Here is a 25,304-nt window from a genome sequence, read left to right on the forward strand (position 1 = left end):
ATACATCCGCGTCGCTCAAACATTTTAGACTGGGGACGCATTAAACCCGGAGCTCCTTTTTAAAACAGCAAAGGGGATAAAAAGGACACGTTTGACAGTGTTGATGATGTTCAAGTTAAAAAGAGGCGCTGCCTTTGAGCCGCAGACCCTCCTGGTGGGTTCAGTCAACTTATTCTGGAATATTTGAATGCGTGACTGCGTCTGAGAGCAAAACGTAACGTCGGAACATTTACAGCGAGTTGGAGCGTCTGCACTTTCTTGCTGTTCCCACATTCAGTGGCAAGTGTTTTACTTGCAATTAGAGACACCCCGATTATCACCGCCGATATTGTGGCAGTTTGATGTACGGTACAGGCCAAAAGATTCATTTAATCTTTATTTTCATGACTACCGTATTTCCTTAAATTGCCGCCGGGGCGCTAATTAATTCAAAACCTCTTCTCACTCCGGCGTTTACCAAAGGCATGCGGTAAAGGCAAGCATGCACTAATTATTTTAAAACCTCTGCACACTCCGGCACTTACCAAAAGCAGGTGGTAAATTTAGGCCTGCGCTTATAAATTTGAGTGTGATGTAAGGATACAATCATGAAAAGCACTTTTAATTATGGTCTTACCTTTACTTATAAATGAAGTCAATGCGCAGCTCCTTCTGATCAAAAGCATCGATAACTTGTTTTCGAAGTCTTCCTTATCTTTCTTCAGTTTTAAAAGTCTCTCTGTCTCGATGGAGCTCTTCCTTTATTACCTCCTGCTTATATTGAAAGTCCAGTTTAGAAAACTGTTTTATTTTAGATATGTAATCCTCCATGTTAAAAGTGCAAGCGAGAGGAAAAAATAAACGATCGCTGCTCACTCATGCTGCTTGTTGTCATTTCTTCTGCAGCCAAGTAGTCGCAAGAAGGAGGTGGGAGGCATTTAATGACTCATATTTGACACACGCAGCTATGGTATACTAATAAAACAAAGCTGCTTATTGTTCTTTTTAGCATATTCAATAGCTTGGACCTTAAACCCTACTGAATAGCTCTTAATCTTCTTCCCTTTATGCGATTTCAAATGATTGAAATCAGCCTCCTCCATTTTGAAAATGATGACAGGTGAAGTGTCACTCGTGACGTGACGAGTTTGACCCGGCGGAAATTCTAGACATGCGCTAATAAAAATAATATTTTGCGAAACGAGTTTGACCCGGCCTAAATCCTGAGCCGGCGGTAATTCCAAGCATGCGCTAATTATTTTGCGAAACGAGTTTAACCCGGTAGTAATTCTAAGCAGGTGCATACCATATACCCGGCGCCAATTCAAGGAAATACGGTATCACTATTGACCGATACGGTTTTAATCCTAACAAAAGAAAAAAGTTTTACTTTGTAGCAATTGACTTAGTTTTCCCACTCAGACCCTTGGAGCAGACTTTTATTATTTTCTGCGAGAAACAAACTATTCACACTTGAAAGCGAATATTCCATTGACAGGATAACGTAAAAATATGCATCAATACTTTTTTTGTCGTTGCCTTTTCATCAGACCGCTCGCAAGAAGGGAAATAGGAAACCTCAAAAAAAACAGTCTAACAGGATGCCTTCATTGCTGAAACATTCTCAGTAAATCTTTTTTTTTTTCATCTGAAAGAATGACGACTGGAGTCCCTTCCAGCAGCGGCTGGCTGGTGGGCCACTGGCCATCGCACCATAAAAGGTCAACAAGCAGCGAAAGGCAGCAAAGGAGCGCACAAGTCGCTGCAGAGACAACGCGGTCCTGCAGTCGGAACCCTTGAGAGGACGCAGATGTCACGCGGGATATGTTGTGCTCGTCCACAACTGGACGCTTCTAGCTAGCCAGAACAGAATGTGCAAGGAAACACAGGCCAGGAATTTTGCTATTTTACGTTTCACTGTGCAGCGACCAAGGAAAGCAATCAAAAAGGGGGCGAGCAATAAATGGGAAAAATACAATTATGCAACAAGAAAAAAACAATTTGAATTGAGGATTACTGGAAAGTGAAAGATATAAGACTAAATAAGTAACTTCTGGGGTAGCAATCTGACTAAGAGGAATAAAAAAATAATGTTGCTTAATTGTCGAAATTCAATTAGTGCCTCACACAATGTTATTATTGTGTAAATGCTCCAAAACATTCACAAAATAATGGTTTTCTACACCAACATTAAATTATTGGGGACCGAATGTCCCTTTGGGACAGAGAACCCTATTGAATTTCTAGCGTTTTATCCTTTCTTTCTTTATTATTATTATTCCACAGCTTTGAGCTGTAATGTGACCCCCTTAACATGCTTCAAAACTCACCAAATTTGACACACACATCAGGAATGACGAACATTGCAATTTAATAAAAAAAAAAACCTTACCCCAAAACTAAAAATTGCGCTCTAGCGCCCCCTAGTAAGAAAACACACACTAAACTGCCTGTAACTTCCAGTAGGAATGTCGTAGAGACATGAAACAAAAACCTCTATGTAGGTCTCACTTAGACCTACATTTCATATATTGACAACCCCCAGCAAAAATCAACGGGAAGTTTGCAATTCCCCCTTCAAAACAGAAGTCACCTTTTTTCAAACATTATTTCCTCTGAGCGCGTTTGTCGTGTCGGCTTCAAACTACCACATGACAGAGATTGAACCCTTCTGATTAAAAGTTGATGAAAGAGTTTTAATTACTGCTACAGTTTTGATTTTAGCAGCCTTCAAAGAACCGCTGCGCTGAAAACCATTTCAAAGATGGCCGCCGTGGGCAGACAGTGAGGGAGACTTTTTTCTTCGTTTTTTTCCCTACTGTCCACTGCTGCTGCGCACGCACCAACATTCGTGAGAGAGGGGCTGTAATCGTCTATATTAAGATGGCTGCCAAGTGCCGTAGCTAAGCCGCTATGTTTTAAAGTTCTCGTTTGCCTGCATATCGTAAAAACAACCGTCCAACATTTTACAACTAATTATAAACTTATAGCTGCCGACCATCAGGGCCGAGTTGCGACGAGAGAGTGTGTCGATGTTAAGATATTACGCCGAGTTGGTAAGTCTGTTTGCTAATAGTAGCTATTATCCATCCATCTTCTAACGCTTGGGTCGCAGGGGCAATTTATTATTTATTATTATTCTCCATATTTTATATAAATACACATATACATATACGGCACTCAGCATCAAGGGTTGGAATTGGGGGTTAAATCTACAAAAATGATTCCTGGGCGCGGCCACCGCTGCCGCCCACTGCTCCCCTCAACTCCCAGGGGGGTGAACAAGGGGATGGGTCAAATGCAGAAGACAAATTTCACCACATCTAGTGTGTGTGTGACAATCATTGGTACTTTAATTTATATACATATACACATACATACATACTAGGGGTGTAAAGGTACACAAAAATTTCGTACCTCGGTTCAGAGGTCACGGTTCAGTTAATTCTGAGTCCAGTAAGAAAACAACAAAATACATTTTTTAGTTATTTATTTACCAAATTTGCAAAATCTTCCACCCAAAATATTTTTCTTAGTGGAATATTTGATGTGACGTAATGGGAACCTTGGATAGGTCAATAATTCATAATAACATTGATTTTGAATGACAGTTTGAAAGAAAAAAAAACAGCTTTGTTTTATTAGTCAACATTGCAACTTTTTCTAAATTACATTTAACTTTTAAGCTTTTTTATTTCACTGTTATATTTTTGTCTATTTTAATTAGTATTTTTAGAAAGTGCCGTGGGCCTTTAAAACATTAGCTGTGGGCCGAAAAAGGCCTCCGGGGCACACTTTTGATACCCCTGCTATAGATAATAAAAAATAAAATCTAATCAATCTATGGGTAAAAAGCAGAGCCTGGCGACGCATGCGCGTTTATCATAACTCTCTCGCTCTCTCTGTCTCTACCCCTCCCTCACCAATGCTGCTGCGTGCACCACTTTTTTTGTTTTTAGCCCCTTCCTAACCTTGAACGTACATTTAAAATACACGCAACCCTGACTTAAAATACCGGACATTTGAAGCATTTAAAAAACTCCACCCGGACAGCCCCACAAAAGAGGACATGTCCGGTGTAAAGAGGAGGTATGGTCAGTCTATCCTAGCCCTGTCGCTGCTAGCATGCCGTGTGTTGTGCATTGTTTACTCAACGTGCGGTACGCTACTTAATATGTCCGTGCGGAAACTCGTTTGGTACCCCAGAACAGAAAAGGTTCAATACGAATACACGTACCGTTACACCCCTTATATACACACATACATACACACACACATATACATACATATACACATATACATATATATATACACATATATATATATATATATATATATATATATATATATATATATATATATATATATATATATATATATATATATATATATATATATATATATATATATATATATATATATATATATATATATATATATATATATATACATATACATATACATATACATATACATATACATATATATATATATATATATATATATATATATGCACAAGCACACACACACCTCTTTATTTTTGGTATGAAAACTATTATGTAAAGTCGAAGTTATTGTCTTTTTTGGGGAGGTTCTTTGTTGTTGCCGTTTTTGTATTACAATACTTTGATTCGATCACGTCGTACTGCATTGTAATCTTGTTTTGTGATTGTGTGATGTTTTTCTGCCTGGACCCCAGACAGAATAGTCTCCACTGCGGTGTAGACTAATGGGGATCCTTAAACTAAACTAAAAAAAAAAAAAAAAAAAGAGAAAAAGCCACCAAAATAGGAGCGCAAGACAAGAATTAAAACACTACACACAGTAAAACAGCCAAATAAGTCAGGGTGTGATGTGACAGGTGGTGACAGTACACCTACTTTGAGACAAGAGCTATCGTGATGCATGCTTGCTTATGCTTTAAAGTCATATCCAACAATTGCGACGACATTTTACTGTTAACTGAGTTTCGTTATTTAATGACTTCTCCTGGTGGTGGGCCGCCGCATTTTTTCCATGCAAAAAACTGTGCCTTGGCTCAAAAAAGGTTGAAAAACGCTGCTTTAGAGCAGTGGTTCCCAACCACCGGGCCGCGGCCCGATTGGTACCGACCCGCAGAATAATATTTTATTAACTTTTATTTTTTATTCATTTATCTTTTTATTTTTTTAAATCAACATACAAAACACAAGATACACAGACAATTAGTGCACCAACCCAAAAATCTCCTTTTTTCATGACAAAGAGAAAAAAAAAACGCTCCAGAAATGCGAAATGATCCAAAAACCAAAGACGCCCAAACGCCATAAAAACAACGGCATGGGAAAAATACTCCAAAGTTGACAGAACAAAACCCACGTGAGAAGACAAACTTGTCTTTAAAGTCATGAGCAGAACATCCAGGAGGAACGCGCTGCAGTCAAAACTTACATTTGGCTTTGTTACACAAACATTACACTAGGGTTGTACGGTATACCGGTACTAATAAATCAAAAACTACTATACTCCGTTTGAAAAGTACCGGTTCCAGGGTATGACGGCGCGTCCTCACCTCATGACATTGCTGGTTTTACCGGCAGAGGAGCATGTTCGGCAGCGCACGCACACAGAGTACTTACAAGCAGACACTGTGTGTGAACAGAAAAGAAAGAATGGACGCATTTTTGTGTAAAAAGTAAAGATAAAGGTGAAGTCATAACACTTAAACACCCTCAGGAAGGGTCCGCAGTCTGCAGTGTTTTAGCTACTTCTAAATCACTAATCCTCGCCTGCATGGCGACAAATAAAGTAGGTTTTTTACAAGTAACATTATCACTGGAGGAGGAGGACTAACAAACATGCTTCACTACACACGGCAGGAGGATACAATAGCTCACCCCTTACACAATGTAAACAAATGCCATGGGTGGATCTACACTGGACATCCACTGTAATGATACCAAGTACAAGACCGTATCGAATCGATACTACTATGATTACATCGATATTTTTCTTCACTAAATCTTATTTCATTTTTTTTTTTAATTCATGTTATGTTTATAAAGTCAGGAAATATGTCCCAGGACACATGTGGACTTTGAATATGACTAATGTGTGATCCTGTAGGTACTTGGTATCACATCAATACCTAAATGTGTGGTATCATCAAAACTAACGTAAAGTATCAAAGAAGAGAAGAATAAGTGATTATTACATTTCAACATGTTAAGCAGAAAATAAGCAGATATTAACAGTAAATGAACAAGTGGCTGAATACACAATTTTTACAGTTTGTCCCTAATAATGTGTAGAAAATAATAGGTGTATAAATGACACAATATGTTACTGCAGACTAATTAGGAGTCTTTGTTTGTTTACTTACTACTAAAAGACAAGTTGTCTAGTATGTTCAACATTTTATCCAAGGACTAAATTGCAATAATAAACATATGTTTCATGTACACTAAGGTTTTTTGTTCAAATAGAAGACAATAATGACTTTTTTTTTGTGGTACCCAGTATTTCGAAAAGTACCAAAATATTGGTATCAGGACAACCCTGGTCAAGAGTTAAAGAAGCTTAGCATTTGGACTATTTCTTCTTTTTATAAAAAAAAAAATTCAAATATTTTCTTAAAATATTATTTTCCATTGTTTGTTTTTTTTTTGCTTTAGTCCCTTTTCTGGTTTATTATTCTAAACTAAAGGGTAGTTGTTCAGTACCATGAATTGATTAACGTGGACCCCGACTTAAACAAGTTGAAAAACTTATTGGGGTGTTACCATTTAGTGGTCAATTGTACGGAATATGTACTAAACTGTGCAATCTACTAATAAAAGTATCAATCAATCAATCAAAGTTATACACATACCAATAGTAGTACTATTTTGTACTCACATTTATTGTAGTTTTATTAATATTTTTTATATCATTAATGTATTTGGTTAATAGTTACTTTTTGTCTCCTCGGGCAAAACTTTTCATTTCTTTGGTTGTTTCGGAGCTTTGGCCAGGCTAGCAGTAACTGCACCTTCTTTTTCTTCTTTTTTTGTTGGTTTTCTGGCGGCACACAGGACTTTGCATCGACTTTGTTTCAACGAACGGGGGAAAGAGGGAGTGACTTATGCCGTAAAGCAAGTTGGCACATTTGTAGAGCCTCAAAGTCGCTAAACTAGTGATAAAGACGCCCTGAGGCCATGACAGAGGTGTCATTCAACAGTTCGTACGTCCACGTGTCCTCCAGCAAGTTATGAAACTATTTGTAAAACATAGAGACGTTTTTGTCCCTATGTTTTGAACCTTAAAGGCCTACTGAAATGTGATTTTCTTATTAAAACGGGGATAGCAGGTCCATTCTATGTGTCATACTTGATCATTTCGCCATATTGCCATATTTTTGCTGAAAGGATTTAGTAGAGAACATCGACGATAAAGTTTGCAACTTTTGGTCACTAATAAAAAAGCCTTGCCTGTACCGAAAGTAGCAGACGATGTGCGCGTGACGTCACGGGTTGTGGAGCTCCTCACATCTGAACATTGTTTACAATCATGGCCACCAGCAGCGAGAGCGATTCGGACCGAGTAAGCGACGATTTCCCCATTGATTTGAGCGAGGATGAAAGATTCGTGGATGAGAAAAGTGAGAGTGAAGGACTAGAAAAGAAAAAAAAAAAAAAAAGACTATACAGTGGGAGCGATGCAGATGTTAGACAAATGTTCTAGGATAATTCTGGAAAATCCCTTACCTGCTTATTGTGTTAGTGTTTTAGTAAGATTATATGGTCGTACCTGTACAACCTCAAAGTCGGCCCCGCCCCTTTCTTAAGCACCAGTCGACGGGTGGTGGCGATAAATAAATGGGTTGTACTTGTATAGCGCTTTTCTACCTTCAAGGTACTCAAAGCGCTTTGACATTACTTCCACATTTACCCATTCACACACACATTCACACACTGATGGAGGGAGCTGCCATGCAAGGCGCCAACCAGCACTCATCAGGAGCAAGGGTGAAGTGTCTTGCTCAGGACACAACGGACGTGACGAGGTTGGTACTAGGTGGGATTTGAACCAGGGAATGCCCATCTCTGCCCTTCGCAAGGGACCCTCTTCAAAACACGATCTTTCCAGATGATCGCTGCATAATACACTGTACTTTGTGTGTGTGGTCCAATCCAACCGTGTTCGCTTGACCGCTCTGTTCCATAGTAAAGCTTCACTGTCATCTTTCGGGAATGTAAACAATGAAACAGCGGCTGTGTTTGTGTTGCTAAAGGCGGCCGCAATACACCGCTTCCCACCTACAGCTTTCTTCTTTGACGTCTCCATTATTCATTGAACAAATTGCAAAAAATTCAGCAACACAGATGTCCAGACTACTGTGGAATTATGCAATGACAACAGCGACTTTAGCTGGGAAAGGTGCTGGAACAAAATGTACTCTACAATGCGTGACGTCACCCGTCATCATACCGCGACGTATCAGCAGGATACTTTGGCGCGAAATTTAAAATTGTAATTTAGTAAACTAACCCGGCCGTATTGGCATGTGTAGCAATGTTAATATTTCATCATTGATATATAAACTATCAGACTGCGTGGTCGCTAGTAGTGGCTTTCAGTAGGCCTTTAAGCATTTATGCGCATGCTCAGTAGCATTGGGTGGCACATTTTCTCAAAGAGACATAAATCCCATATTTTATTTTGGGATAACTTCAAAATCCACCAAAATAAAAACACCAATTCTCATCCAGTCTCATTATTTGTTTGGAAGTATATTCCCAAAAAATATATAAAATATATTAATTTAGCTGACTTTAAAAAAAAAAAAAAACGTGACGGAATCTTCGTCATCGGTGTCAAAGGTTGATTTACTTTGATGGCTAACAGCGAAGCTAACACACTCGTCGCATCAGCAACAATCGGACGGAAGGCGTGGTACACCCGGGACAAGTCACCACCTCATCGCAGTATGTGTAGAAACCTTTATTTATATTTGAATCACTTGTTTGTTTTTCAACAAGTTTTTAGTTATTTTTATATCTTTTTTTCCCAAATAGTTAAAAAAAGACCACTACAAATGAGCAATATTTTGCACTGTTATACAATTTAATAAATCAGAAATTGATAACATAGTGCTGTATTTTACTTCTTTATCGTTTTTTCAACCAAAAATGCTTTGCTCTGATACTTGAATTAAAAAAAATTTCCCAGGGGATACATCTCTGAAAAAAGGTTGAGAACCACTGCTCTAAAAGCCGTAGATGTTATTGTCACATATGCATGTACAGTAGATGGCAATATTCTCCTGTTTAAGGGTGTCATAACATTGCTGTTTACGGCAGACAAACTGCTTTACGGTAGACGAAAACGTGACTGCTGTTGTTGTGTGTTGTTGCCGCGCTGGGAGGACGTTAATGAAACTGCCTAACAATAAACCCACATAAGAAACCAAGAACTCGCCCTCGATCTTTCTACAGTTATAACGTCATTGGGCAGACACGCTGTTTATATTGTGGGAAAGCGGACGTGAAAACAGGCTGTCGACACGTCACTCAGGTCCGCATGGAGCTGGAGGGGGCGTGGCCTCTAGTTCAGCCAGAATTATGGGAGAAAATTTGTCCCAGGAGGTTTTCGGGAGAGGCGCTGAATTTCGGGAGTCTCCCGGAAAAACCGGGAGGGTTGGCTAGTATGTTTCCATGGTTATTTTGTTCGGAGATCATGTTAGATCCACTCGACAACCATTGCTTTCCGTCCCCTGGGGGTGTGTGGGGGGCGGGGTGGGGGGCACCTTACCAAGGATGTCGTAGTGGTTTGTGCAGCCCTTTGAGGTACTTGTGATTTAGGGCTATATAAATAAACATTGCTTGATTGATTGATTGATTGAAAAGACCTTAAGCGTTTATGCGCATGCTCAGTAGTGTTGGGTGTCACATTTTCTCACCAGCCGGCTCCCTTCAAAGAGACATAAATCCCAAATATTATTTTTGGATAATTTCAAAATCCACCAAAAAAAAAAAACATAAAGTCATCGGTGTCAAAGGTTGATTTACTTTGATGGCTAACAGCGAAGCTAACACGCTCGTCGCCTCAGCATCAAATTGGGCGGAAGGCGGGGTACACCCGGGACAAGTCCCCACCTTATCGCAGTATGTGTAGAAATCTTTATCTATGTTTGAATCACTTGTTCATTTATCTTTTTTCCCAAATAGTTAATAAAAGACTACTATAAATGAGCAATATTTTGCACTGTTAAACAATTTAATAAATCAAAAACTGCCCACGTGTGGTCCTCTCCAAGGTTTCTCATAGTCATCATTGTCGACGTCCCACTGGGGTGAGTTTTTCCTTGCCTTTATGTGGGACGTTGTGATTAAGGGCTATATAAATAAACATTGATTGATCAATCAATCAATTGATTGATTGATTGATTGATTGAAAGAACCTTAAGCGTTTATGCGCATGCTCAGTAGCGTTGGCTGGCACATTTTCTCACCAGCCGGCTCCCTTCAAAGAGACATAAATTCCATATCTTATTTTTGGATAATTTCAAAATCTACCAAAAAAAAAAAAAAATTTCCTCCAGTCTCATTTTTTGTTTGGAAGTATATTCCAAAAGAATATATAAAATATATTAATTTAGCTGACTTTAAAAAAAATAAAAAAACGTGACGAATCTTCGTCATCGGTGTCAAAGGTTGATTTACTTCGATGGCTAACAGCGAAGCTAACACGCTCGTCGCATCAGCAACAATCGGGCGGAAGGCAGGGTACACCCGGGACAAGTCACCACATCATCGCAGTATGTGTAGAAATCTTTATATTTGAATCACTTGTTTATTTTTCAACAAGTTTTTAGTTATTTTTATATCTTTTTTTCCCAAATTGTTAAAAAAAAGACCACTACAAATGAGCAATATTTTGCACTGTTATACAATTTAATAAATCAGAAATTGATGACATAGTGCTGTATTTTACTTCTTTATCTTTTTTTTCAACCAAAAATGCTTTGCTCTGATACTTGAATTAAAAAAATGTTCCCAGGGGATACATCTCTGAAATATATGCGGTCCTCTCCAAGGTTTCTCATAGTCATCATTGTTGACGTCCCACTGGGGTGAGTTTTTCCTTGCCCTTATGTGGGCCCTTTTTGAGGATGTTGTTGTGATTAAGGGCTATATAAATAAACATTGATTGATTGATTGATTGATTGATTGATTGGATTGATTGATTGAAAGAAACTTAAGCGTTTATGCGCATGCTCAGTAGCATTGGGTGGCACATTTTCTCACCAGCCGGCTCCCTTCAAAGAGACATAAATCCCATATTTTGGGATATTTTCAAAATCCACCACAAACAAAACATACATTTTCCTCCAGTCTCATTATTTTTTGGGAAGTATATTCCCCAAAAATTTATAGAATATATTAATTTAGCAGACTTTATAAAAAAAAAAAAAAAACGTGACGAATCTTCGTCATCGGTGTCAAAGGTTGATTTACTTCGATGGCTAACAGCGAAGCTAACACGCTCGTCGCATCAGCAACAATCGGGCGGAAGGCAGGGTACACCCGGGACAAGTCACCACATCATCGCAGTATGTGTAGAAATCTTTATTTATATTTGAATCACTTGTTTATTTTTCAACAAGTTTTTAGTTATTTTTATATCTTTTTTTCCCAAATAGTTAAAAAAAAGACCACTACAAATGAGCAATATTTTGCACTGTTATACAATTTAATAAATCAGAAATTGATGACATAGTGCTGTATTTTACTTCTTTATCTTTTTTTTCAACCAAAAATGCTTTGCTCTGATACTTGAATTAAAAAAATGTTCCCAGGGGATACATCTCTGAAATATGTGCGGTCCTCTCCAAGGTTTCTCATAGTCATCATTGTTGACGTCCCACTGGGGTGAGTTTTTCCTTGCCCTTATGTGGGCCCTTTTTGAGGATGTTGTTGTGATTAAGGGCTGTATAAATAAACATTGATTGATTGATTGATTGATTGGATTGATTGAAAGAAACTTAAGCGTTTATGCGCATGCTCAGTAGCATTGGGTGGCACATTTTCTCACCAGCCGGCTCCCTTCAAAGAGACATAAATCCCATATTTTGGGATATTTTCAAAATCCACCACAAAAAAAACATACATCTTCCTCCAGTCTCATTATTTTTTTGGAAGTATATTCCAAAAAAAATTATAGAATATATTAATTTAGCAGACTTTAAAAAAAAAAAAAAAACGTGACGAATCTTCGTCATCGGTGTCAAAGGTTGATTTACTTTGATGGCTAACAGCGAAGCTAACACGCTCGTCGCCGCTTTTAAGTCCACAAAGTGCAAGTTTAGAAACATATTTAAGCCGAAAAAGGCTCCTTGCCTCCCCGCCAGTTGAGCAGCCCACCGCCGGGCTACAAACAGACACGGCCGAGAACGCCCAAAAGTTGCCGCTAGCTTAAAAACAAAACTTCCCTATTAGCTCGCGTGCTAATGCTAGCCAGGCTACCGGCGGGGTCCACGCCCTCCCTGGCCGCACAACAGCGTCCGAACCTCGGCCACGTTCTTCCATACTTTGCCGCCCAGCACACGCCAGGAAGCGGCGTTGCCGCCCGCTCCTGCCGCGGATACGTCAAAGTGGAACTTTTGTCCCCCGCGCCGATGACAGCGGGGCTTAAAGCGTGTCATGGCGCGTCAGGTTCGGCGGGCTTACCTTGGCTTTGGAGGCAACGAGGCGGCGGGCAGAATCCCAGAGAAAAGCGGCCGAACTCCCAGAACCAAATTGTGGGAGAGTTGTGGCCGGTGACGTCACGCGGGTGAAATTCCAAGCGGCGCGTCAGTTCGGAGGTTTGCCCATGTAAGGCAGCAGGCCAGCCGGGACACCCCGCTCCGTATCCCGCCGCCGACGCCCTTTGCCTTGCTGGAAGTATGGCGTTTATCCCAAAGATGACTTTTTAAAAAATACCTTACGAGGCGCCTTGAACACACCTCTCGTCACCATGGAGACGCCTTTGTGCACACCTGGAGAATGCAATCAGGGAGAAATGGGAAAGTCATGAAACTTTCAGATTTAATTTTTTTTCCAAAAGTGGAAAAATACAATTATTTAAAAAAAAAAAAGTTTTAATTGATGATTACTAGAAAGTAACTTTAATACGGGGAACATGATCACCATTAATTAGCATTAGTAACATGCTTGGCACTCAACATCAAGGGTTGGAATTGGGGGTTAAATCACCAAAAATGATTCCCAGGCGCGGCCACCGCTGCTGCTCACTGCTCCCCTCGCCTCCCAAGGGGTGATCAAGGGTGATGTATCAAATGCAGAGGATAATTTTGCCACATATAGTGTGTAAGTGACCATAATTGGTACTTTAACTTTAACTTTACTTCAAGCTGGGAATAGGCCCCTCCCACCTCCAAAGACATGCACCTGGGAATAGGCCCCTCCCACCTCCAAAGACATGCACATTGAGTGGGTCTAGCATAATATTGTGAAAGTCCAGTCCATAGTGGATCTAACATAATAGTGAGAGTCCAGTCCAAAGTGGATCTAACATAATAGCGAGAGTCCAGTCCATAGTGGATCTAACATAATAGTGAGAGTCCAGTCCATAGTGGATCTAACATAATAGTGAGAGTCCAGTCCATAGTGGATCTAACATAATAGTGAGAGTCCAGTCCATAGTGGATCTAACATAATAGTGTGAAAGTCCAGTCCATAGTGGATCTAACATAATAGTGAGAGTCAAGTCCATAGTGGATCTAACATAATAGTGTGAGAGTCCAGTCCATAGTGGATCTAACATAATAGTGAGAGTCCAGTCCATAGTGGATCTAACATAATAGTGTGAAAGTCCAGTCCATAGTGGATCTAACATAATAGTGAGAGTCCAGTCCATAGTGGGTCTAACATAATAGTGTGAGAGTCCAGTCCATAGTGGATCTAACATAATAGTGTGAGAGTCCAGTCCATAGTGGATCTAACATAATAGTGAGAGTCCAGTCCATAGTGGATCTAACATAATAGTGTGAGAGTCCAGTCCATAGTGGATCTAACATAATAGTGTGAGAGTCCAGTCCATAGTGGATCTAACATAATAGTGTGAGAGTCCAGTCCATAGTGGATCTAACATAATAGTGTGAGAGTCCAGTCCACAGTGGATCTAACATAATAGTGTGAGAGTCCAGTCCATAGTGGATCTAACATAATAGTGTGAGAGTCCAGTCCATAGTGCTCTAAAGGAAACTTCGGCTATCATCATGCGAACTCATTTAAATGCCAGAAACAAAAGGAAGGCTGTTCCATGGCGTTAGTGCTCCCTGGCTTTGCCTGTTCTTCATTTCATGCAAATCCACTACCCCCCCCCCCACTCATCTGATTGCCGTCCACAAAGCCCACATTGTGTCCCCCACTTCTCAGTACATGCAAATAATAAACTCCATGCTATCTGCTTTTTATCTTTGCAATCAAAACCTCCTTCAGTTTCCGCGACAAATATTTGCCGTGCGATTGCCGCTCCGTCATTCTTGACAAAATTGGGCTAAAACGTGCAGAAAGAGTGGAATCCTCCCGGTGATAATCTTCACTCCGCTGCGACCGATCGCTTTTGTGCTGGCAGCGCTTGAACGTACTTTGTGTGAGAGGCGTCTACATCTCCTCTCAGCACGGAGCGTGAACAGCAGCGACAGCGGCGACAGATCCAGCCCGCCGATAAGAAGCCGGAGGATTTCCGATATTTCATGGCCTCGTCTTGCGGGGCAGGCCGAGGGGAAAAGGTAATCTCATTTGTAGCGCGTGACATCGTATTTGCACGTGTCTCCTCCTAATGGGCCTTCCTTCAAACACCCCACTTATCAATCAAAGGCCAATTAGCGTGCCGCGTCGCGGCGAAATCGGGCGCTTTGATGTTCGGCGCCGAGCGGGCGATTTGGGATTCTGCCCACCGCCACAGATAACTCACCACATCTTCCGATGACCAATTTTAGCGGCAGACGGCGAGCGGGGGGCAGGCGATAACTTCATTCTCGGGGGGGGGCGTGTCGATTGTTCCAGGGTGGGATATCCTGTTTGATACCGGGGTTGTAAGACTGTCACACACACCACTTCCCCTGAGGTGAGGCAACCGCTAACGCCACGCAGACGACAGCAGCAGCTGCACTTCCTGTTTGCGAGCCGGCGCTGGCGTTGCACCGACACCCTGAATGAGTGGAACTCAATCAATCAATCAATGTTTATTTATATAGCCCCAAATCACAAATGTCTCAAAGGACTGCACAAATCATTACGACTACAACATCCTCGGAAGAACCCACAAAAGGGCAAGGAAAACTCACACCCAGTGGGCAGGGAGAATTCACATCCAGTGGGACGCCAGTGACAATGCTGACTATGAGAAACCTTGGAGAGGACCTCAGATGTGGGTCTAACATGATACTGTGAAAGTTCAATCCATAGTGGCTCCAACACAGCCGCGAGAGTTCAGTTCAAAGCGGATCCAAGACAGCAGCGAGAGTCCCGTCCACAGGAAACCATCTCAAGCGGAGGCGGATCAGCAGCGTAGAGATGTCCCCAACCGATACAGGCGAGCGGTCCATCCTGGATCCCGACGAGCGGTCCATCCTGGGTCTCGACTCTGGACAGCCAGTACTTCATCCATGGTCATCGGACCGGACCCCCTCCACAAGGGAGGGGGGGACATAGGAGAAAAAGAAAAGAAGCGGCAGATCAACTGGTCTAAAAAGGAGGTCTATTTAAAGGCTAGAGTATACAGATGAGTTTTAAGGTGAGACTTAAATGCTTCTACTGAGGTGGCATCTCGAACTGTTACCGGGAGGGCATCCCAGAGTACTGGAGCCCGAACGGAAAACGCTCTATAGCCCGCAGACTTTTTTTGGGCTCTAGGAATCACTAGTAAGCCGGAGTCTTTTGAACGCAGATTTCTTGCCGGGACATATGGTACAATACAATCGGCAAGATAGGATGGAGCTAGACCGTGTAGTATTTTATACGTAAGTAGTAAAACCTTAAAGTCACATCTTAAGTGCACAGGAAGCCAGTGCAGGTGAGCCAGTACAGGCGTAATGTGATCAAACTTTCTTGTTCTTGTCAAAAGTCTAGCAGCCGCATTTTGTAGCAACTGTAATCTTTTAATGCTAGACATGGGGAGACCCGAAAATAATACGTTACAGTAATCGAGACGAGACGTAACAAACACATGGATAATGATCTCAGCGTCTTTAGTGGACAAAATGGAGCGAATTTTAGCGATATTACGGAGATGAAAGAAGGCCGTTTTAGTAACGCTTTTAATGTGTGCCTCAAAGGAGAGAGTTGGGTCGAAGATAATACCCAGATTTTTTACCGAGTCACCTTGTTTTATTATTTGGTTGTCAAATGTAAAAGTTGTATTATTAAATAGAGGTCGGTGTCTAGCAGGACCGATAATCAACATTTCCGTTTTTTTGGCGTTGAGTTGCAAAAGAATTAGCGGGCATCCATTGTTTAATTTCATTAAGAAACGCTTCCAACTGACTACAGTGCGGCGTCAAAGTCAGCGCAGGGGGGGATTGATTGATTGATTGATTGATTGATACTTTTATTAGTAGATTGCACAGTTCAGTACATATTCTGTACAATTGACCACTAAATGGTAACACCCCAATAAGTTTTTCAACTTGTTTAAGTCGGGGTCCACGTTAATCAATTCATGGTACAAATATATACTATCAGCATAATACAGTCATCACACAGGTTAATCATCATAGTATGTACATTGAATTATTTACAATCCGGGGGGTGGGATGAGGAACTTTGGTTGATATCAGTACTTCAGTCATCAACAATTGCATCAACAGAGAAATGTGGTCATTGAAACAGTGTAGGTCTTATTTAGTAGGATATGTACAGCCAGCAGAGAACATAGTGAGTTCAGCATTAAAAGATTACAGTTGGTACAAAAGGCGGCTGCTAGACTTTTGACAAGAACAAGAAAGTTTGATCACATTACACCTGTACTGGCTCACCTGCACTGGCTTCCTGTGCACTTAAGATGTGACTTTAAGGTTTTACTACTTACGTATAAAATACTACACGGTCTAGCTCCATCCTATCTTGCCGATTGTATTGTACCATATGTCCCGGCAAGAAATCTGCCTTCAAAAGACTCCGGCTTATTAGTGATTCCTAGAGCCCAAAAAAAGTCTGCGGGCTATAGAGCGTTTTCCGTTTGGGCTCCAGTACTCTGGAATGCCCTCCCGGTAACAGTTCGAGATGCCACCTCAGTAGAAACATTTAAGTCTCACCTTAAAACTCATCTGTATACTCTAGCCTTTAAATAGACCCCCTGTTTAGACCAGTTGATCTGCCGTTTCTTTTCTTTTTCTCCTATGTCCCACTCTCCCTTGTGGAGGGGGTCCGGTCTGATCCGGTGGCCATGTACTGCTTGCCTGTGTATCGGCTGGGGACATCTCTGCGCTGCTGATCCGCCTCCGCTTGGGATGGTTTCCTGCTGGCTCCGCTGTGAACGGGACTCTCGCTGCTGTGTTGGATCCGCTTTGGACTGGACTCTCGCGACTGTGTTGGATCCATTATGGATTAAACTTTCACAGTATCATGTTAGACCCGCTCGACATCCATTGCTTTCCTCCTCTCCAAGGTTCTCATAGTCATCATTGTCACCGACGTCCCACTGGGTGTGAGTTTTCCTTGCCCTTATGTGGGCCTACCGAGGATGTCGTAGTGGTTTGTGCAGCCCTTTGAGACACTAGTGATTTAGGGCTATATAAGTAAACATTGATTGATTGATTGATGGATATTTCTTGAATAGGTGCGGTAGAAAACAGTTGGATGGATTAAAATACATGAGAATGTTTTATATTTTGAACGTTATTTTACCAGCAGAATTATTCATTACTTATCGTGTTAAGCAATGTCAGCTAAGATTTATCTGAGAGCCAGATGCAGTCATCAAAAGAGCCACATCTGGCTCTAGAGCCATAGGTTCCCTACCCCTGGGTTACAAGCACACACTTAATTGAGATTTACTTAAGCCTTCTGTTTACATTATTAGCATATCTACTGTGGCTAAGCAGACTTTTGCCAAAAGGACAATAATTCATTTGTTGTGGGTTTATCCACTTTAATGCACTTTTAAGTCTCATCTTAAAACACATTTGTATACTCTAGCCTTTAAATAGACCTCCTTTTTAGACCAGTTGATCTGCCGCTTCTTTTCTTTCTCCTATGTCCCCCCCTCCCTTGTGGAGGGGGTCCGGTCCGATGACCATGGATGAAGTACTGACTGTCCAGAGTCGAGACCCAGGATGGACCGCTCGTCGGGACCCAGGATGGACCGCTCGCCTGTATCGGTTGGGGACATCTCTATGCTGCTGATCCGCTTCAGATGGTTTCCTGTGGACGGGACTCTCGCTGCTGTCTTGGAGCCACTATGGATTGAACTTTCACAGTATCATGTTGGACCCGCTCGACATCCATTGCTTTCGGTCCCCTAGAGGGGGGGGGGTTGCCCACATCTGAGGTCCTCTCCAAGGTTTCTCATAGTCAGCATTGTCGCTGGCGTCCCACTGAATGTGAATTCTCCCTGCCCACTGGGTGTGAGTTTTCCTTGCCCTTTTGTGGGTTCTTCCGAGGATGTTGTAGTCGTAATGATTTGTGCAGTCCTTTGAGACATTTGTGATTTGGGGCTATATAAATAAACATTGATTGATTGATTGATTTATTTTTTTTTGGAATGCATGTTTTGTTTGAAGGCCTAATATAAATGAAAAACTGTGCTTTTTTTTTGAGAAGCTAAGACTACTGGAATATTAAAAAAATTTCAATATTCAATAAAAAATTACTTTATTTGAAAAACATGTCTAATTAAAGCTGCAAGCAGCGTTGGTCGGGTCCGCCTTTGGCCGCTGCCAAGCCCTGGTCTAAGTCAGACCTACATAGAGGTCTTTGTTTCATGTCTCTACGACATTCCTAACAGAAGTTACAAGCAGTTTTGTCTGTTTTTTTTTCCTAGGGGGCGCTGGAGCGCAATTTTGACTTTTGGGGTTTGGTTTTTTATTAGATGGCAATTTTCGCCAGTCCTGATGTGTGTGTAAAATTTGGTGAGTTTTGAAGCATGTTAAGGGGGTCAAATTACAGATCAGCGTTTCTGGATGTTGTTGATAAATGGCTTTCGTTTTGCATAGTAGAGCTTTAACTTGCACTTTGAAGCATTTTAAGGGGATCAAATTACAGCTCAAAGAGGCAAAAATGAAATTTTTTAGGAAACTTAGCGCAGGGGTTCTTTGAAGGCGCGTAAAATCAAAACCGGAGCAGTAATCAAAACTTTGTTGGATAGTTTTAATCAAAAGGGTTCAATCCCTCTCCTGTGCGAGTTTGAAGCCGAAACAACAAACGCACTCGGAGGAGTTTACGTTTGAAAAAGGTGACGGGTTTTAACAAAACTTTTATTTTGAAGGGGTAATTTCTAACTTCCTGTTGATTTTTTCTGAAGGATGTCAATCATCTAAATGTATGTCTTAGTGAGACCTACATAGAAGTTTTTGTTTCATGTCTTTCCAGCATTCCTACTGGAAGTTACAAGCAATTTTGTTGTTGTTTTCTTCCTAGGAGCAGTTTTTGCTGTGTTTTATTAAAAAAATTGCGCTAGAGCGCATTTTTTAATTTCCGGGTTTAATTTTTTCATTAGATCGCAATTTCTGCCAGTCCTGATGTGTGTGCTAAGTTTGGTGAGTTTTGAAGTATTTTAAGTGGGTCAAATTACAGTTCAAAGAGGCAAAAATAGCATTTTTTGCGAAAATGTTGTATTGAAGGGGTTTTTGCCAACCTTTTGTTGATTTTTGCCCGAGAAAGTAAAATTATGAATTGTAGGTCTAAGTCAGTTCTACATAGAAGTTTTTGTTCCATGTCTCTACGACATTCCTAACGGAAGTTATGAGCAGTCTATTGTTGTTTTTTTCCCCAGGGGGCGCTAGCGCGCAATTTTAATTTTGGGGGTTTGGTTGCTTAAAACCTTGGGAAGGTTGGCTATACCGATGTGTGTGTCAAATTTGGTGAGTTTTGAAGCATGTTAAGGGGGTCAAATTAGGGTGCGAAGGTGCGGAATAATAATAAAACACAGCAGTTTCAATAGGGTCCTTGGCCCATTGCAAAGGACTCCTGTGGAGTCCTTTGCAATGGGCCTGCAGACCCTAAATACTTATTCTAGGCTATTTATGCAATATTTAAAAAATTGTGAAAAACTGCATTCATTATTCGGTATTCGGCCAAGCGTTTAAATTTTATTCGGCTCCGGCTTCGGCCACAAATTTTCATTTCGGTGCATCCCTAATATATATATATATGATACTGATAAAGCATGCTGCCCGGAGCATTGAGAACACGTGCTATACATGAATATGATTCTGCTGATTTGACTTTGCAGGGAGAAGTCAGAACGGTGGCTATCTGCTGCTTTTGCAGAGACAAACAAGCAGCAAGCAGACAGAGCCCAGAGAAACAACAAGCGTGTCCGGGAAGTGTGCACTCTTGCTTAATTAGAGTGTAGATGGTGCAGATTAGTCTTGAAGCACAGCCATATTCCGGGGGAGTCACGCCGAATAAGGAGGAACAAAAGCCGCTGACGACAAAAACAATGTCCCAAAGCTACTCATCAGACAACTCCAGATCTCGATTTAGACCCCAGATTAAACTAATGAATTCTAATTCCTGTCTTTTAGCATGTAAATGTGCGTCAAAAGTGTGACGATCCCCGCCTGCGGCAGGAAGGTGTCGGTGGAGCGCCATCAACCATCGCAGGCGCGCTTGTGGCTTCTTCGCCTTTGACGTGCTAGCGACTTCCTGATCAGCTAGAAAATATATTCTACAGCAGCCTGGACCTCCGCTTGGTGGACAAACATGGCTTTTACACACAAAAACCTTTCTTCTGATGGCAGTGCGTCAAAGAAAAAGGACAGCGACATTCAATTAGTAACATGTGACACATTAAAAAGGTTTCTTCTCACGAGCTGGACATGCACAATAATGAGTGAGCAACAGTGCAGTGTCAATATAATACAAGTATCAAATTAAAGCTGCAAGCAGCGTTGGTCGGGTCCGCCTTTGGCTGCTGCCCCCGAGACCCACGGCCGGATAAGCGTTAGAAGACGCCTTGGAGCCACTATTTTGAGAATCTAATGCATTGTGAAAGTAATGCAGTTGTTCTATTGAAGTGAAAATATCAAACTTCCTGATGATTTTTGCTTAAGTATGTTCATTATTAAAATGTAGGTCTAAGTGAGACCTACATAGTGTTTTTGTTTCATGTCTCTCTGACATTCCCACCGGAAGTTACAAGCAGTTTTGTCTGTTTTCTTCCTAGGAGCAGTTTGTCCGTGTTGTATTCCTAGGGGGGGCGGTAGAGCGCAATTTTGAGTTTTGAGGTTAGGTTTTACCATCAGATCGCAATTTTTGCCAGACCTGATGTGTGTGTCGAGTTTGGTGAGTTTAGAAGCATTTTAAGGGGGTCAAATAACAGCTCAAAGAGGCAAAAATGACATTTTTTAGGAGACTTTGCACAGCGGTTCTTTGAAGGCGCGTAAAATCAAAACCTGAAAACTTATCAAAACTCTGTTCTACACTTTTAATCAGAAGGGTTCAATCCCTCTCCTGTGCGAGTTTGAAGCCAAAACAACAAACGCGCTCAGAGGAGATAATGTTTGAAGAAAGGTGACCGGTTTTTACAAAACTTTTGTTTTGAAGGGGGGATTGCAAACTTCCTGTTGATTTTTGTTGGAGGTTGTCAATCTATGAAATGTAGGCCTAAGCGAGACCTACATAGAGGTTTTTGTTTCATGTCTCTCCGACATTCTTACCGGAAGTTACAAGCAATTTTGTCTGTGTTTTCTTCCTAGGAGCAGTTTTTTCAGTGTTTTATTCAAAAATAGCGCTAGAGCGCAATTTTGAGTTTTGGGGTTTGTTTTTTTCATTAGATCGCAATATTCGCCAGTCCTTATGTGTGCGCCAAGTTTGTGACTTTTGAAGCATTTTAAAGGGGTCAAATTACAGCGCAAAGAGGCAGAAATTGCATTTTTTGCGAAAACTTTATTTTGAAGGGGTTTTCGCCAACTTCCTGTAGATTTTTGCTGAAAGAAGTGAGTGTATGAAAATTGGGCCTAAGTCAGACCTACATAGGAGTTTCTGTTTCATGTCGCTATGACATTCCTAACAGAAGTTACATGCAGTTTTGTCTGTAATTTTTGTCCTAGGGGGCGCTAGAGCGCAATTTTCATTTTGGGGGATTGGTTGCTTAATATGTTGGGAAGGTTTGCTATACCGACGTGTGTGTCAAACTTGGTGAGTTTTGAAGCATGTTAAGGGGGTCAAATTACAGCGCGTAGGTGCGGAATAATAATAAAACATAGCAGTTTCCATAGGGTCCTTGGCCCATGGTAAAGGACTCCTGTGGAGTCCTTTGCCATGGGCCAACACGTGATAAAGGAGTTGGGAAAAGTTGGCAGTAAATACTGCTAAAATTGAGAAATACTCATTAAAACACTTATTTGGAACATCCCACAGGTGTGCGGGCTAATTGGGAACAGGTGGGTGCCATGATTGGGTATAAAAGCAGCTTCCATGAAATGCTAAGTAATTCACAAACAAGGATGGGGTGAGGGTCACCACTTTGTAAGCAAATTGTCAAACAGTTTTAGAACAACATTTCTCAACGAGCTATTGCAAGGAATTTAGGGATTTTACCATCTACGGTCCGTAAAGTCATCAAAAGGTTCAGAAAATCTGGAGAAATCACTGCACGTAAGCGATGATATAACGGACCTTTGATCCCTCAGGCGGTACTGCATCAAAAACCGACATTAGTGTGTGAAGGATATCACCGCATGGGCTCAGGAACACTTCATAAAACCACTGTCAGTAACTACAGTTGGTTGCTACATCTGTAAGTTCAAGTTAAAACTCTGCTATGCAAAGCAAAACCCATTTATCAACAACACCCAGAAACGCCGCCGGCTTCGCTGGGCCCGAGCTCATCTAAGATGGACTGATGCGAAGTGGAAAAGTGTTCTGTGGTCTGACAAGTCCACATTTCAATTATATTTGGAAACTGTGGACGTGGTGTCCTTCGGAACAAAGAGGAAAATAACCATCCGGATTGTTATAGGCGCAAAGTTGAAAAGCCAGCATCTGTGATGGTATGGGGGTGTATTAGTGCCCAAAGGCATGGGTAACTTACACATCTGTGAAGGCACCATTAATGCTGAAAGGTCCATACAGGTTTTGGAGCAACATATGTTGTCATCCTAGCAACGTTCTCATTGTGTTAGATGTAAATATAAACAGAATACAATGATATGTATTTCAGCAAAACAATGCCAAGCCACGTGTTACAACAGCGTGGTTTCGTAGTAAAAGAGTGCGGGTACTCTCCTGGCCCGCCTGCAGTCCAGACCTGTCTCCCATGGAAAATGTGTGGCGCATTATGAAGCGTAAAATACGACAGCGGAGACCCCGGACTGTTGAAGACTGAAGCTCTACATAAAACAAGAATGGGAAAGAATTCCACTTTCAAAGCTTCAACAATTAGTTTCCTCAGTTCCCAAACGTTTATTGAGCGTTGTTAAAAGAAAAGGTGATGTAACACAGTGGTGAACATGCCCTTTCCCAACTACTTTGGAACATGTTGCAGCCATGAAATTCTAAGTTAATTATTATTTGCAGAAAAAAAAAATAAAGTTTATGAGTTTGAACATCAAATATGTTGTCTTTGTAGCATATTCAACTGAATATGGGTTGAAAAGGATTTGCAAATCATTGTATTCTGTTTATATTTACATCTAACACAATTTCCCAACTCATATGGAAACGGGGTTTGTAAATCGACATCTTTATATATATATATATATATGTATCTATATACACACACACACACACAAACATATACACATATATACATACATATATATGCATACATATATATACACAAATATATACACACATATACATACATATATATACATATATACAGTATACATATATACACATAATTATACACATACTGTATACATACAAATATATACACATAAATATACATATATACATATTTATATATACATATACATACATATATGCATCCAAATATATATAAATATACAAATATATACACACATATACATACATATATACACATAAATATACATATATGCACACATAAATATAGAGTTACTTATAAATAATATATATATATATTATATACAACTTATTTATATATATACATATATACATATATATATATATATATATATATATATATATATATATATATATATATATATATATATATATATACATACATACACACACACACACACACACACACACACACACACACACACACACACACACACACACACACACACACACACACACACACACCAGGGGACCTTCAGGGCGAAGATGGTCCCGTTTGGGGTAGTTTTTTGGACCTTCAGGGGAAAGATGGTCCTGGTTGGAGTACTTTGGGACCTTCAGGGCGAAATCTGGTCCTGGCTGGGGTACTTTGGGACATTTAGGGGAAATATGGTCCTGGTTGGGGTACATTGGGACCTTCAGGGCGAAATAAGGTCCTGGCTGGGGTACTTTGGGACATTTAAGGGAAAGATGGTCCTGGCTGGGGTACTTTGGGACATTTAAGGGAAAGATGGTCCCGGTTGGGGTACTTTGGGACATTTAGGGGAAATATGGTCCTGGCTGGGGTACTTTGGGACATTTAGGGGAAATATGGTCCTGGTTGGGGTACATTGGGACCTTCAGGGCGAAATATGGTCCTGGTTGGGGTACTTTGGGACATTTAGGGGAAGGATGGTCCTGGTTGGGATACTTTGGGACCTTCAGGGCGAAATATGGTCCTGGCTGGGGTACTTTGGGACATTTAGGGGAAATATGGTCCTGGTTGGGGTACATTGGGACCTTCAGGGCGAAATAAGGTCCTGGCTGGGGTACTTTGGGACATTTAAGGGAAAGATGGTCCTGGCTGGGGTACTTTGGGACATTTAAGGGAAAGATGGTCCCGGTTGGGGTACTTTGGGACATTTAGGGGAAATATGGTCCTGGCTGGGGTACTTTGGGACATTTAGGGGAAATATGGTCCTGGTTGGGGTACATTGGGACCTTCAGGGCGAAATATGGTCCTGGTTGGGGTACTTTGGGACATTTAGGGGAAAGATGGTCCTGGTTGGGATACTTTGGGACCTTCAGGGCGAAATATGGTCCTGGCTGGGGTACTTTGGGACATTTAGGGGAAATATGGTCCTGGTTGGGGTACATTGGGACCTTCAG

At 41.1% G+C, this 25,304-nt stretch overlaps 1 protein-coding gene across 7 annotated transcripts in view; it reads right to left on the minus strand.

Annotated features, from left to right (window-relative positions):
- Positions 1-25,304, minus strand: part of lpp (LIM domain containing preferred translocation partner in lipoma) — a 515,529-nt gene that overhangs the window by 432,998 nt on the left and 57,227 nt on the right. For 4 of the 7 annotated variants that reach the window (XR_009804541.1, XR_009804542.1, XM_061888701.1 and 1 more), the window contains exon 1: positions 12,669-12,750. The exons of 2 other annotated variants lie outside the window; for them this stretch is intronic. The gene's annotated coding sequence lies outside the window, so the exon portion shown is untranslated. Of the gene's footprint in view, positions 1-12,668; positions 12,751-25,304 lie in introns of those variants that run through there. One more of the 7 variants, XM_061888692.1, reaches the window with a different exon arrangement.

This window comes from Nerophis ophidion, linkage group LG26 (assembly GCF_033978795.1).
Source record: "Nerophis ophidion isolate RoL-2023_Sa linkage group LG26, RoL_Noph_v1.0, whole genome shotgun sequence".
NCBI classification, from domain to species: domain Eukaryota; kingdom Metazoa; phylum Chordata; class Actinopteri; order Syngnathiformes; family Syngnathidae; genus Nerophis; species Nerophis ophidion.